This window comes from Arvicanthis niloticus, chromosome 16 (assembly GCF_011762505.2).
Source record: "Arvicanthis niloticus isolate mArvNil1 chromosome 16, mArvNil1.pat.X, whole genome shotgun sequence".
NCBI classification, from domain to species: domain Eukaryota; kingdom Metazoa; phylum Chordata; class Mammalia; order Rodentia; family Muridae; genus Arvicanthis; species Arvicanthis niloticus.
In genome coordinates, this window is record NC_047673.1 from 3,970,225 (window position 1) to 3,986,990 (window position 16,766).

Genomic DNA, 16,766 nt, shown 5'->3' on the forward strand with positions numbered 1-16,766 from the left:
AGTGTGTATATACTCCGGTGCTCTCATTTGGAGGTGATGGGAGATGGGCCCAGCTTGGTGAAAGTGGACCACTATTGGTGTGCCTTTGAAGGGTATGGTGTCCATGTTTCCTTCTGTCAGTCACTCTGTTCTCTGACTGACACCAGGTTCACAGTATCCACCACCTACTCCTACTTCTATACTATTATTCTTTACTTCAGCTCCAAAGAAATGGATTTAACCAAACTTGGACTGAACCCTCTAAACTTATAAATTTACACGGAGTTCTCCTCCCTGTAAGGTTTTTGTTTTTTTGTTTTTGTTTTGTTTTGTTTTTTGTTTTTTGTTTTTTGTTTTTTGTTTTTTGTTTTTTTTTTTTTTTGGAAATCATACTCTGAAAAAAGAAGATCCGTGCTTGGGACAAACAGGATTTCTGTTACCCTTTCTGGCATAATTGAAACCTTTACATTTCTAATTGTCTCAGTTTGTCAAAAGTAAGATAGTTCTTGGAAAGAGCCTGCTTCCTGGGCACATGGCTGTGTAGTGGTGATCGAGAGGTAATGGGTGCATCTGCTCACAAATCTACACTGACAGGAACCCTGTGTGTCATGGACCATGGTGTCTGACAAGATAATTAACCCTCCCCCCAAAAATTCGATGTTCTGCACTTTTTCTATCCACTTCTGCCCCTGCTAGCAATTGATCAATAATAATTTTAGTAGCAAAAAAAACCCTTCAAATTCTGCCCTCTTTCTTATGAATAGAAACAAATTAAATTCACGTCATGGTCATAAATGCTAATGAGATTCTGAGCCATGTACTAAATGAAAGTTCAAATGCTAAGTTAATATTTTGTAGGCCCTGTGGGTTTGGGGCCTTCTGCAAGGGTGATTAGTGAATTTCACACAGAGGGGAATAACACTGTTGAATTTTAAAATTTGTTTTTAAAGATTTTTCTCATCTCTCAGGCCATCACTGAAAGTAGACAGAGCCTGCAGTGTCCATGAGACCTTCTGGGATGCCTTCTTCTACAGGACTCAATGTCTCCTCGGGAACAGGTCACTAACCATGTGGTTCAGAGTCATAAATGATTTATGACAAATGACCTACAGTTAAAGAACATCCCTGAGCCCACAGATGGAATCAGAGATATAAAATTTCATCTACCAACAGGCTTCTTTACCCTCCAAACTCCAGTCACACCTTTCTAATAGACACTATCTACTCAAGGCCCGAGCCCAGAGTTTGAAAGACTCATTTGGAAGAATGTTCTCTTTGCCTGGGAGAGAACCTGGCAGGAGGCTATTTTGTGCTGAGAGCTCAAGGTGTCTGGTTCCAGGAGTAATCCAAGGGTCGGGGTCAAATGGAGGGAAGCAGCCTAGTTAAGAGAAAGCTGGACTAGGAAGAGGCGAGTGAGGAAGACGTGTTACAGACTGGCTTGCTACTCCTGGGAAGCCCAAATCCTTTACACTTTCCCACCACCCTCTGGTCTCCTATTACGGGAGAGCCCCATAAATATCTGTCCTCTCCCATCTAACATTGTAACTGTGGCTTAGAGCGATGAAACCCCAAAGCATTTCCCCAGAGCCAGTCCATTGATCGACTGCTGTTTTTCTTACAGTACTAATGACCACAGTGAGGCCCAGACCATCTTTGAAATCCAGGCAGAAGCATTGTGGGTATTTTCCAGGGAGCTGTAGCAGTAGCATAGGGAGTCATTTGCTGGTGGGTCATTTATTCTTCATCACCGCAAGGCAAGGGGAGACTTTCTAAAATGCTTGTCTACTGTCCCCTGATTAAAGCCCACATCTCTGTACAAGCCTTTTCTTTCTCACCCAGAATGTGCCCCCTGTGACCACTTCACTCCCCGACTGGAGAAAATGACTCCAGTAATTACCAACTGGATCGGTACGTGTAGCTGTACAGGCTGTGCTTAAGTGCCCTGTTGTAGCAAGTGGCCCCAACTCTCTCAGATGCTCCAGCAACATGATAGTCCCAGGATGGCTACTATACAGGACCGCCATTTATATCCACCATATGAAATCCCATACTCTGCTATGGTTTCAAAGACATAGGCTTGACAAAGGGCAAGGGAAACCCATGGACAGCCACCGAGGCATGTAACAATGAGAGTTATTTGTGTGTGGTATGTTTTCATGTGTGTGTGTGTGTGTGTGTGTGCAAACTCCATGTCTGAAATTAGCTAAAAAATAATAAACGCCCTTGGGATGATCATCGTACCCAGGTGCCATCACGATGTAGGTAGAGAATACAGGCATAGGATTTCTTACTAGGCTGATAATGAAATTGCTCATTGAAGCTAGAAATAAAAATAATCTAAGGATTTTTTGAGTTGAAATTTCTGTTCTATGGTGAAAACTGATTCAGAATCCCAGGTGATGAAACAACTTAAGGAAGGCCAATTTCATGTTTTCATTTGCTTTTGGGCTTAGAGTAGTTTTGTCTTGGAGTCAGCTCTTGAATACACTTGATATGTAGGTGGACAAAGCGGGGGTATTACCACATACATCTCTACAGTGATACTTTCCACCTGGCACATGGTGTTTGAGGGATTCACAGTGCTTCCTCCTAAAGCATGGCCCACTATAACTACCCTGATGGCACACAGCAAGCTGTTGGGAAAGTGTCCGCATCTAATCCTCTTTCCATATTTAAATCTGATTTCCTTCCCCCCCCACCTCCCGTTCACTCTTTCTTTACTCAAACTATGTCAAATTAAGCTTTGTAGGATCATAAATGGCTGCCCCTTTAAGGTCTCTGAAATCACTGTGTATTTATGCTGTTAAATTACATATTTATTCATAGTCTCTAATGTAGATCACATCTCAAAAGCTTCTTCCTGCTTTGGAATCTGTTTTTTAGGGAGTTAATGTTCTTTTAAAACCATGGGGTTTGGATGATCCAGTAGCAACTACAAAAGCAGCATCACAACATATGACAAACTTTTTTTATTTTCCTTTTATTGAGCATACATATTCTTTCTGTATAACATATATATAACATATTGTATGTATATTTTACATAACTATATATAGTTATATATTCTAAAGGACATTAGTACCCTGGGGGGGGGGGGAAACCAAACCAAACCAAAACCAGCCTTGTAAAAACTGTCTGCAAAAACTGATGCCACACTAAAGAATAATTAAGAGCGGAAGTCTCAAATTGTATTAATTGTAGGATAATTGAGGTTCAAAATCAAGCGTACTTAAGGATTTTTAAGCTGAATTGACAAACGAGCCTATTGAAAATGTCATTTTTTGTGCAATGATGTCTTTAGTGACTGAATTCTATGAAAATTGCCATAGCAGCAGTTCATCAGTGAAAACCCATGAGCTTGGCTAGAGGCAAACATGCACACAGAAACATTCTTATGGGGATGCTTTAGTACTTTTTATGATTTCAGTAGAATCAAAATTATGGGGGTGCAAGCATGACTAAAATAAATCACTTTAAAAAAAAAAAAAAAAACAACCAAAAACTATCAAAAGCGAGCCAAAGGTCAAAGTCAGAACCCGTATGATAAGTGTTTATTTTAGGAAAGCAGAACTACGTGACAGGGTTGCAATACACAGATTTGAAAAAATAAATGTTCTGCACTGGACCTTGAAAACCCCTTACTCTTTGAGGAAATACCAGAGATGCCAGAGGTAGGATGGTGATGAGTAGACTCTGTTAGACTGAACGTTTAGACGTGACAGGAAATGGAGAGAGCACAAATTTCGTGGAAGCACAGCTGTACTTTGGTAATTAAACAGAGTCAGGCAAACATAGGAACAGTTCATCCTATATGCCGTTTGGTTTGATTAGACAACCTTGTAGAAATGCACTTGGCAGTCCTGCTCCTTCACCCTTGTGCATGATGCATGAGTCCCTCTCCACACACTGCAGCCAGCATCCTCAGAATCTCTAGGAACTCCCACCTGCATTGGACTACATGTACTCCACCCTAGAACCATAATATGCCCAGAGTAACAATTCAATTTAGACAGTATGCATTCAACTGTGTTCTCTAATGTGTTTAGGTCCAAGGAATAGAAGGGCTGATCCAGCCTGAACTGGTTTGGGGTGTATTTGCTGTGAGGCAAACTCTGTCCTTCAAGTTTTTTTTTTTTTTAAGGAAAACTTCCCCATTTACCATAATCAGGTGTGTATGTGACTAACTAAGCTCAGATGTATTATGAGAAGGGACATGTACAATAGGAAAAAATAAATGTATGATTGAATCTATCAAAATAGAGAAGCAACGAAACCATGTCCTTTAGTAAGCAGCTCTCCTCCTCATAAAAGGAGGCTCTGAGCAATAATCAGGGGCCTTCCCTCGGGTAGCCAACTGTGGATCTTGACAGTAAGCCCCTCTTTAAGCTGTACTGTTGCTTTGTTCTAAATAAAGTTATCTTACTTCTTTTCTAAATCTGTGTGAGCCCTTATTTTCAATTCTTTGGATAGGAGGCAAAATCTTGGAAACATCTGGTCCAGAAGGAGATCACTGGTAACAAAATAACATAAGATATATTATAGATTTTATTAAAGAATTATTTATATGGTATCTACCAGACAGTTGTTTATTGTTCTTATGGGATTAAATATGGTAGGAAGTAGGGGCAAGGGATCTGGTTAGCTATAAGCCATGACTTCTATACTCATTACTAAGAGGAGGCTGGAGAAAAGACTATCAGCCACTATAGGATGCGTGAGGATACATAGTAACATTTAGCATCTTGTAGCACAACATATTAACAAATGGTTGATAATAATTATATATTGTAGTCAGCTTCGTGTTACTACAACTAAATACCAAAGGCAGCTAAGTTGGAAAGTGGAAAGGTTTATTTAGTTCACAGTTATAAAGTTTAAAGTCTGTGAATGGTGAGCTCCATCAACTCCGCCTCTTAATAAAGGCAGAGAATGGCAGCAGATCATAGTGTAAGCATTTGTGTATGTAAGAACCTTCATTTTATTTTATTTTTCATAAGAACTTAAATTTTCAAAAGGAAGTTGGACAAACAGACCCGAATCTCCTTCTGGGTATGTGGACTTTATCCATGGGAGCCCACCGCCTAAAGAACCTGTCACTTATCTTCATGTCTCTACCCTGGAGGTCAGGACATTAATCACAACAGAACCTGTAGGATGCTCGAAACACACCCACATCCAGCAAATGCATATTCCACACAGCCCATACAGAATATTTGGACTCTTCCCCACAGAAAGAAATGCAGTGATGGACATAACAGTCACCTGACCTGATTGCTGTGCAGGTGCCTGTGTTGTGACATCATGGTGTGCCCTTAAATATATGCAAAGGCCACATGCGTTCCAAACTCATCTCTAGGCATGGTATGAGTCTGTAAAGTTTGGGGGCGGTGACTTTAAAATGAGAGACAGGAAAATATCTCATGAAAAAAAATACAAGAAATAATTCACATTCATTTGTGAACTAACATGAAGCAGAAGTTCAGAAACGACACCGAGAACAGTTTCAGAGATGGGATAAGAAGTGGCAAGGGGGAACTTACTGAAATGAGGGATGGCTTTATGTGGGGAGAATTTGAAGGATGGGTAATGTAAAGAAGAGGAGGCTGCTATTTTTATTTCTTTAATTTTATTCCATTCATTTTCTGATTTTTTTTATTTTTGTCACTGTTGTGGTTTGAATAAGAGCGGCCACCATCAGCTCATACATTTGAATGTTTAGTCATCAGGTAGTAACACTACTTAGAGTTAGGAGGTGGGTATGGCCTTGTTGGAGGAAGTGTGTAACCCTGGGTTGGGCTGTGGATCTCGACGTAGAATTCTCAGGTACTTCTGCAGCATCAAGTCTGCCTGTGTCCCTCTGTGGTCCCTGCCATGGATGCAGGCTACTCCTCTGAAACTGTAAGCAAGCCCCCGTTAAATGCTTTCTTTTATAAGTGTGACCATGGTCATGGTGTCTCTTTACAGCAATAGAACAGTGACTAAGACAAATACATTTTTTCATGTCACCTTACCTGTCACCTCCCCCCTCTCAGTCCCTCCCAAGTCCCCTCCTTCCAGCTTCTTCTATATCTTCCTCCCAGATGTAGGAGGCTTCTATTTTAAGTTTTACTTTATTTTTTTCCAAAACAGTTTCACATCAGAAATTGAAGAAGGTTTCCAGTCATTCTGCCTAGTTTCCCAGGAGGTTTATGGGAGTAAGCGTGTAGCTATCTGCCCAGGTGATACCTATAAATGAAAACCAGACTTCAAGAGCCTGCATCCCTGAGGGACTTGGTAGGTGTACTTCATAGGTGTGTGATGATAACATAGTTCTATACTGGACTATACATGATCCTGTACTGCTATAGCAGGTGAGACCAGTTGATTCAGAAAAGCTAGAACCAGCCAGATAGGAGCTGGCTAGCATCATACCTAGATAGAGTGACCGGATAGCTGTCAAGGCTGATTGGTACCATACCTAGATAGAGGGGTGGGGCCTATTGTACTCATAAAACTATTTGGATAACATTTTATTATGAGCCCCATGTGTCACTGATGGCTTTGAGGTGCTTCATCCTCATGAGGACACAGGAGTAAGTTGTTGGGGTCAGTGTGTATTGAAAGGGGCATCATAAGAGCTCTTCTGAAAATATGCCCTCACTAATTCAAGAAACTCTCATTATGGCCCAAGATTCTGCTACCTCTCAACGGTATGCTCTGTCATTTGAGAAAATTTTTTAATGAAGATATGCCATTTGGGGCAATAATGCTCTCCCCCCAAACCATAGACAATCAAACAAAAACCCAAGTGCTAGGCATGGGAAACCTCTGCTTATACTCATTAGTTAGAGTAGTTCAAGAGACTCTCAAAGCAATGCAGGCAGTTGCTGTTGCCCTTGGTTGCCTCCCAGTACTTGAAGAGACACCACACATTTTGGACACAGAACCTGGAGGAGCTGAGCTGGAAACCTCCTCCTTGAGGACCATCTCTCACTTCTATGTAAGTAGCCAAAGGAGGGAAGCAATCAGTAGCCCCAGCTGTGATGCTTAAGAACCACAGCAGTGACCTGCACAGCCAAATACCCCTGAAGGTGTAATACTGGCACTTGTGTACTGAGTGTAAGCAATAACTGTCTAATTAGACCAGAGATTCAGTCAGTAGGAGGAATTTCATGCCTGGCAATGTAAATTTAGCCAACTACTCGCAACTGGTGAGGTCATAGACACTATGGGAGAATGTATTATTGCCACTTTCTTAAACTGGTGCAATTCCTCTCTGCATTCTAAATACTTAAGACTTATTCACTTAGGTAAGTGTAGCTCTCAACCCTCATTAAAGAAGTTTGTGTTTCTCCTTTACAGTAGATGGGGAGGACTTAAGAGCGCTACAACTGGTCAAAACGCACAGAACAAGCGGGTTTGAGGGCTTCTAACCCCAACACCAGATACATCTGCAACACAACCCCTGCAATTAAGGTTCATTTGGGATTCTTACACAGCCAAGGATGGACAGGTGAAGAAAGTGGAGACATGCTATTTATTGGGAGGAGGGGTATTTGTGAAGAGTGCTCCATGGTAAATATACTGCAGTTGTCCAAACAATGTCAAATATGTGAACACCATTGGTTAGGGAGACATTTGTCTGAATTTGGTCAAGTGAGAAAGATGTTTTTTTGTTGTTGTTGCTTTAATCATTTGGACATACAGAAACTCTATGTTTTCTGTGAGATTTCCCCCCAGAATGGCCCTCTCCCGGCAAGCATGTGTTCTTGATTTTGGTTTTTAAAACACGCAGGTAAACATAGAACATCTTTTGTCACCACTTGAAATGCATACATTTGCAAGTGCAATCAAGCAATGCAGCAAGTGTAATACTGAGTATATCTTTCTACCTATTCAGTCTAGAGATTCAGACAGTCCTCATTGTGAATTTGACCCCTCCACATCCCCCACACCCCTTCTCCACAGTTCCTGAAGGGCTATTCAGAGATGAGAGTGAGCATTGTGCTGGGAATTGTCTTTCTTTTTGTATCTTTTTAAAGTGTATCTTTTTGTATCCTTTTAAATTAAACACTCCAGTTTGAATCAGTGGCAAGCCAACAGGGATAGGGTAATCCAACACACATAGGTACTTAAGTCCTCAAGAAATAAACCACCAATGGAAACTTGGAATTCGTTAAGCAGAATTTTATGGTCATATGAATATATGCTCTATGTATAATATGAATCAGACACATCTATGCCAATCTACAGGGCCAAACTCCACACAAGATTGACTTGCTCTATGGAAAACCACTCACCACCGTGGAGAGGTTAGTGAACCTCTCTGGCCCAAAGGCTGTGAGTTAAGTTTGAAATGAAAAAAAAAATAATAATAATAAGAAGAAGTTGAGAGGTGATTTGTGAAATCAGATGTGTTCCAGCTCAGTTTGACAGACCTATGTCAAGGTCCTCAGAACTTCATAGATAGTTAGAGAAAAGATGTAGACACGGGAGACTCTCTGGCTACACTGGCTACACAAACTTGGTGATTTGTGCCGAGTGAGCTGGAGGCCAGAGTTTGCTGGCAAGTTCTTTCCTATTCAATGTGGTCAGCAATGCAGTGGGCTGAGGGAGGGGGCCTGGGAGCATCAGAGTCCACGTAGGGCTCAGAAGGCTAACTCCCAGCTTACCTCTGACAGGAGAGGACCAGCTGCCAAAGATTCCTATGATTTCCACCTGGAGAAGACACTCTGTCACTGTGACAGAGTGAACATCTTAAGAAATTACACTAGACCCCAAATCTGTGTCCAAGTCTGAAGAGGTCTAAGGGATTTGAGCCAGTTTCTGATTTCTCTAGATGGGCCTGAGCCAGGTCCTATTATCATTACCCCAGGAAAAAACGGGACACTCATATTCTTGGTCTAGGCTAGGATTTTTTTTTTAAATAAAAATTAATGTTTCTGGTGTCTCTAATTTCCTATGAAAAATAAACCATTCCAGTTTCCTTCAGCCAGGCCAGGAAAAAGATTCCCCAAAGGGCTTGAAATCTAGCTCAGCTGGTCACTAGCCATCTGGCTTTGGTCAAGTTATTGAAACTTGCAGAAGCTCATTTCTTTCCTCTTGAAAACAGGATAAATAAAGCAAGTGGTTGCTCATTAAACAAGATGCATGAACAATGCTCACTAACGTGAGCCGAGCTGGGGTTTTCTGCAGTCTCACGGTGCTCAGGATCCATGCTTTGAGATGCTTCTAGTGATGCCTGCATCTTTGTTTCCTTTCCAGTGATGCCTGCATCTTTGTTTCCTTTCTTCTTTCTTTTATTTTCTTCTTTTTAATCTCACCCTTCTTAGGTGGATCCATATCCCCATTCAGGCAAACTTCTTCATCATGTTCTGCTCCAACACACTCTTTAGCTTGACACTGCAATACTTACTGTCTGTAGGGTCACTAGGGTCACTAGAGAGATTATAGTAGGAGAGGAGGGTTGTAGACTGGCTGTTTTTTTGTGTGTGTGTCAACTTGACACAAGTTGGAGTTATCACAGAGAAAGGAGCCTCCCTTGAGGAAATGTCTCCATGAGATCCAGCTGTGAGGCATTTTTTCAATTAGTGATCGAGGGTGGTGCCCTCCCTGGGCTGGTGGGTGGTGCCATCCTTGGCTGGTAGTCCTGGGTTCTATAAGAAAGCAAGCAGAGCAAGCCAGGGTAAGCAAGCCAGTAAGCAGCACCCCTCCATGGCCTCTGCATCAGCTCCTGCCTCCAAGTTCCTGCCCTGTATGAGTTCCAGTCCTGACTTCCTTTGGTGATGAACAGCAATGTGGAAGTGTAAGCTGAATAAACCCTTTCCTCCCCAACTCACTTCTTGATCACAATGTTTTGTGCAGAAATACAAACCATGACTAAGACAGGTTAGGATGCCCTAAACTCTCATTCAGTGCTAGGTGGTGCTCTGAAATGTAGCCTCTGTGTCTTAGCTCCTTTATTAGCGATTTGGAATAATAAAATATAATTGTTGGTAGGTAAGTTAATTAAAACAAATGTTCCTCAGATTACAGTGGAGTCAAGTTACATCAAACCTGTTACTTCAAGTTATCAAGTCAAATGCATTTTAAGGCCAACAAGGGCTTGCTGCTAAGTCTGATGCCCTGGTTTGAATCTCAGTACTCATGGTAGCTGGAGAAAAGAAACTCCTACCAATTTTCTTCTGAGTTCTTCTTCTTGATGTGCATGTCCCAGTAGCCTCTGAAAAAACATGTAATAAAAAAATCTTAGATGTATTTTAGTCTAACAGATTATACAGCTTGGCCTAACCTGCTATATACAGGCTCCAAATACCCATGATTGTTGGTTAGGTACTGTGATATAGTGCAGGACTTTATTATCATTAACTTATGAAAACAAAAAGTTCAACTTCCTTATGTAGTTTCCACTGGAGTGTGTGCCAACTTTGAACCAGTGCAGAAAGTAAAAACCTTAGGTTGAGTCATTCAAAGTTGGCGACTGTCTGTATGTGTGAGATAGTCATAGTTTGTTGAAGTTGGCGACTGTCGTCTGTTATAGCATGTTGGACCTGCAGGAGGGACTCAGCACATTTCAGAGCTCATGTCTACTGTACTTCTCGTCCCCGTTTCAGGTTTAATGCATAAAAATACCCCTGGGATTCCTGTCATGTTCATGTCATTTAGTCATCAGCAAGCATTCATAGAAAGGGTATTCCATGCTAGGCTGGGCCTGGGGTGCTGAGTAAGAAGTTTATCACTTCAGGGCTGACATTCTTGGGAGAGGCCACTGTCCCACATCTTTCCCCCAGTCTCTAGTCCTACACGCAGACTGGGCACATGGCCTTCTTTCCCGTCTCATATCCACCTACAACTTTTTTTCACACTTCTCTAACCTCATTGACCTCCCCCTTTCTGACTCTTGAGGAGGTTGAGGATGTTCCAGAGTAGACATGATTTTCATTCTCTTCCTGCAGTGTCCTTTTCTAAGATCTCTATATGGCTAGCTCTTACTTAGCATTTGTGGTTTGATCCCAGCACTGCCTCTACCAGGAGCATTCTCTGGCCTACCTGCCTTGGAGGCTCTCAAAGTCTTTTCTTTGCTTTCTTCCTAAGCCAAAGTCACTTATGCCCTGCAATGTTATCATTTGCTTTAATGACGCCTCAGAAGGTCAGGACCTTACCTGTCCCTGTATGGATCTAACCTCAGACTCAGAGGAGGTCCTGGCCTTGAAACTACTCAAGAGCTCTTACTCACAGAAGATGGAATGGCTGCCTAGGTGGTAATCCTTCCTCCTGCATGAAGTCAATGTACTATACACACATGAATCAGGTCAGATATTAAGGACGTTTCCAAATTTAGAGTCTCGTGTATGGATAACATACAATAATTATTACTTATGTTTGTCTTGAGAAATTATTAACTCATTTTAAAGGAAAGTTTAAAACATCATAATTATAAATTGTATATTGTTCAGGCATGTTCTTCCCCTGCTACTGCCTTGGCCTTGCTTGACAATGCCTGAGATCCACCATTAGTGTCAGGCATCATCTTGAGTCTTGAAGAAAACACATGCTTCGTTGAGTCCTTTAGAATCTGTCTCTGCTGTGGACTTGTGGGCCAGTATGCATCCAAAAGGACTTTTCACATAACTGGAAGCAAAGGAGACAGGACTTCATAGCTCACACCACAGACTATCCATGCCACCAGAGTCTGCAATTACAGGAGAGCCTCAAAGGGAACAGTAATCTCCCTAACAAGGGCCATCACGAGGTCAAATGCACCCTGTACAGTCGTGGTCTTGTGAGTAATAGGGGTATCATTACAAATATTCCCACTTGAAGTCTCAAATGGGATAATTCTCTAACCCTTGTTTACTTCTAAACCACTGAGAGAACATGAAACTTGTACATACTCAACTTGTGACCAAACCAAGGCAGCAGTAGAGCTCCCGACATCATCCCATTAGAAGCTTTATATATCAGGCCTCTTCCAACCCATGGGTGGAGGAAAGGGAACAGAGCCACTGATCTTGAGGGAAGAGTCATGCTTCCAGCCAGCAGAGCAGCTTACAATACTGAAGGGTAGGGATTCCCCAGTGTTCTGAATTAAAATCTCAGCTGTCCGCCAGTGGAGTCCCTAGGAAGACAGCAACTGGTCAACATCATGTGGTATGTCTGTAAGTCAGATTCAAGTCAGCACCTTCAGAGGGTGCTCCACACTGGGTTCAGTGACTGACAGGAAAAGACTATTACTCTTCCATACCTGGCCTTCCCTGACATATCCTAACCAAGTTCATATCAAACATTCAAACAGGCTTCAGTTGTCCCATGGGTCCAGCCACTCTTTAGGGTCCTTTAGACAACTGAAATGCCAAATACTATAGGCTACTCACTGGCATGCTGCATACATACCTCAATTACTTGATGGATCAAACTTGAGCTCATTTCTGTAATTAGGTACAACATTGGTATCAATTAGAGATTTCCATCTGTGAAATCATCTATAATCTGCCCGATTAAGGTTTGCAGATGCATTTCCTATGAATTCTTTCCACATCTTCGTATGTAAATTTCCTGTGGATAACCTGTGTGAATTATCCAGAGATCTAGCATAATAGCTACCTACTGCCCGGCTAAACAACAGCAACAACAACAAAAATGGCCACACACTAACCCTTAAATTCCACAATTTTCAGGGTTTAAGTATAAACAACATTTAGTTTGGCCTCTTCTCAAGTACCCAAGAAGGTGCAAGAGACAGGGTTTTGGCTCAGCCTGTGACATTGGAAGCTTGTCATCCCCTCTCAGATTCACTGTTAGGTTTCAGTGCTGTCCTGCACAGTTATAGGACTGGACCCCCTCAGTTCTTGGGGGTTGCCAGCCTGTGGCCTTCTCTGATATCCAGATATCCCAATTACTCATCTGCTTTGAGGCTCAAACCTTTTGACTCTTTTAAATTGCTCCCCTGATGAGATTTAAGTCCAGAGCCACCTGTAATAATCTTTTGATTAACTTAAGGTCAACAGACTCAGGGACCTTATTGATATCCTCCTTTGGTATGTGATGCATATGCATAACAGGAACGGCATTTTGCTATGTTTGTGGTCTTGTTCTTGTTCAGAATGTGCAGACTCTGTAGTGTGCGCACACAGGAAAATGTGAATTTGGGGCCATCTATGGTGCTGATAGGCATTCTATGCTCTATTCAAAGCAGGCGAATTTATTATACTTACCCGAGAGTAGGTGTTATAATTTGAAGTGATAAACAGCATTGAATGACCCTAAAGCACCTACCAACAGTGTAAATCAGTGTAAATCAGAAAATAAAAGCTCTAACACTGCTGGGACTCTGCCTTTGCCTTCTGCTCCTGCTGGGACATCAGGTGTCATGGTTGGTGCCCCACCCTCCACTCATTCTTTAAGAACAGAGATCAGGGAGGGAAGTTGCTATGGAATCCCTAGAACAAATTATAGGTAAAATGTAAACATTAATGAATTGTCTGAGGCAGGATAGAGACACACAAAAGGAAATATTTTAAATATTAATATTCACCAAAGCCTGATGAAAACAGAGGTTGCATTGATAACGGGAGCTGAAGCTGAAAAGCCATGTGAGATCAGAATCAACGTCTCAATTTTAACATAGTGTCGATGATACATGCCCTGATCCAAAGCCTGTAGCCCAGGGGTTGTAAACATCTGATCTACCAAACTATAGAGGTATTTGGATCTTTTATCAAAGGCAAGGCCTGTCTATTGACCTCATTTGTAGCTTGAGAATACTTACCTTCTAGGAGCATGCCCAGGTGAAATATTCCACCAAAAGATGGTTAGTGAATTCTAGGGTAAAACTACCAGCCCTAGAGAGAGGCTTCTTTATGTAAGCACATTTATCTGTCCAGTTCTGATGCTCTTATGGTGGGGAAGCAGAAGAAGCATTTAGAAACAAAGTGGGTTGTCCTGGGTCCACCCGGCTCACCTCCTGTTTGCCTTGTTCTTTTCCCAGGCAGGCTGTTAAAATCTGTTACCTGCATCAGCCACATTGCTACAAAGCACTGGTGCTGCTCACGCATTTCGAAAGCTGTAGCAAACTGGCTTTATTAATTAGAGTGCCTGTCCATCGGAACGGCTTCCTCCATTCATAATTCACTGACATCCTTGCTAAGTAAATATTGGGGGTATTCACTCATCCCAAGGAATTATTGAAAAGAAGCTATATTCATTATAAGGATTCATAAACTGGGAGACTGGGGCATAAAAAAATTCTAATTGAAAGAAGACTACTTTAAATAGCAAACGTCTCTATTCTTATTCAAAGTGTTAAGTGCTTACCCACACTGAGAGTGGAATGCTGGCTGAGATGAAGCAGTGGAATACGGAAAGCAGCTCCCTCTGTGCAAATAGCACCATACAATGCTAAGACAGTGTTCTTTGCCCCACTGGCAATGGCAGAGGTCAAGGTACAGGGTCGGTAAAACACAGCCTATGATATGAGCCTTCCTTCCTGCATTAAGGTGGGTCCTGTGGCACCATGGCATGCTCACACCACTTGGATGCATAGCAGCCATGCTATGTCACATTTGATATTCAATGAGAGTCACACCAGGAACTCTCATGTTCAAGTATCAGAGACCAGAGGTGCTCAACAGGATGCTTCTGTCTCACTCCCCTCTCTTAGACCCTCTTGGGAAATCTTACCCACAGTCTATGTATGCTGCTCCCAGCAATCTGATTGTGAAGGGAAAGTCATGAGGATTTCCTATCCTGCTGCACCAGTGCCTTAATTGAATAAATCATGCATAGCAACAGTTCACGCCTGGCTCTGGTGGGTCTCTCAGGATTGGCAAGTGGGAGTCTGGTTCTTCAAGCGAAGCCTTTGATGACTTGATGCTCTCAAAGCTTTCATTTCACTGTTGGAAAATGGCTTTCCTCTTTCTGATGACCCTCAAAACTGTTACTGGTCTTTATGTTGGGCTACATGCAATTATCTGTGTCACAATGAGAACAGCAAGGGTTGCTCAAAGCACGTCAGTGTTTCATTCATGTGTGATGCCCTCTGGCTTCTCCATTTATTCTCTGGACACAGCATACTAATAACTAACAAACAACAGAAAATAATGCCTAGATTCCACGAGGCTCCCATCAGTACCTACCCTAGCTGCCTCGCACAGGAGCTGTTGTCTGATTTCCTCATCTTAAACTGCAGAGCAACTGCTGTCTGCCAGGTACCTCTAAAAATTAGTGAAAAGTACTTTTTTGGCTCTTGGTGTGTGTGTGTGTGTGTGTGTGTGTGTGTGTGTGTGTGTGTTCAATCTTAAATGTTAAATGGTTTTGTATTTTGTTGCTTGTTTAAAAAGATCTACAATTGAAAACCTCACCTCTTGGAAATTCTTCAGCTGTCTCCCTTTACAGTGAGCTTCGGCTGCAGTTAATATTAGTTAAGAGTATTATATGTGTGGTGCTGTGTGGGACAGGAATGCTTCTCACCTGAACCACCAAACCTGTTGTAGTCTTTGTTGTAACACAAAGCATTACACAAGTTCTCCGCCCTGAGAGCGGGGTTGTCATCTTCAGGTTCTTTCTATGGAAACTGAAGAGCGAACCTGTCTCAAATCCCACCAGGTATCAGAACCTCACAAGGCTTCTTCCAGTGCAATGGTAATATTCCCAACTCTTTCCAGAAAAGCATGTTTCTGAGAGAACAGGGCTGTTGGTGTGCAAAGTATGGCTTGCTGTTTTTATAATGAGTCTCTTCAAGGTGTCAAGAGTCTGACTCAAAGAAATGTAAGCCATCTAAAGCCGCTGGGATGGCTTCTTTAGCTTACGTGCATTTATTCTGAGGGAAACTTACAATCACATAAGTCTTATTTTGTTGTTAGAGCCCTGAGAGTGAGGTGGACTATTTTGAAAGAGAAGTACTAAGACACGGCTGTGTAATTCAGGAGCTGACACCGAGTTCAAGGTAGAGTCCCAGTTTTTCTCTCTTAAAACTATTCTCTGACAAGAATTGTTTATAAAACGCTCAGGGAAGGAGCAGCTGGTTTCCTCAATGCCTTTCCCTTCCTTTCATTTTCCTTCTGTTCACAAGTATGTATTCTGCTCATTTGCTCATCATCCATTTATTTATTCAGTGAACATTTATTAAGCACCTACTGGATGCTGTGCCTTGGACTAGGTGTTAAAGATGCCATCCATCATCCCCGTCATTGAACTGATTATTAGGGACTGATGACAGCATCTTTTCTGTGTCTCTCTCTTGTCCTCACCTACACATAGATAGTATATTTATGTGTTTTATATGCATATCCACAGTCCAGGAGATAATCACAGCTACTGCAGAAAGTAGTCGTAAGTGTCAAGTCTGGTGGGCAAGTGATCACACTTCACTTTAACATGGGGCATGTTTGGAGGGACTCAAGACAATGATGTAGCCAGGCTCTGAGCCAGACAGAGGGTAAAGTTTCACCCGTCTCTGCGTGGTGGGATGGTGGTCGCTGAGGAAACACTGTGGAGGGGATTACTAAGTGGATGGAGCTACACAGATGCTCTCCTCTCAGCCTCCTCTTCTGGGATGATAGGCAAACAAGACTTCTACATTCCACCCTCCCTGGCCGCTCTTTGAAATTGTGGGGTCTCTTCTGGCCAGTGACTTTTGATCAGGAAGCCTCTGAATAAGATTTTCTCTCCTTAAGGTACGTTTGGAAAAGGGCATCCACCCCTGTCTTCTAATATCATTCAAGAATTCATGTGATGGTGACAGTAAAAAATCCAAGACTTCCAGGGATGGGGGAGAAAAGCAGCTGACTTTCTCATAAGTGTGCCCAGGT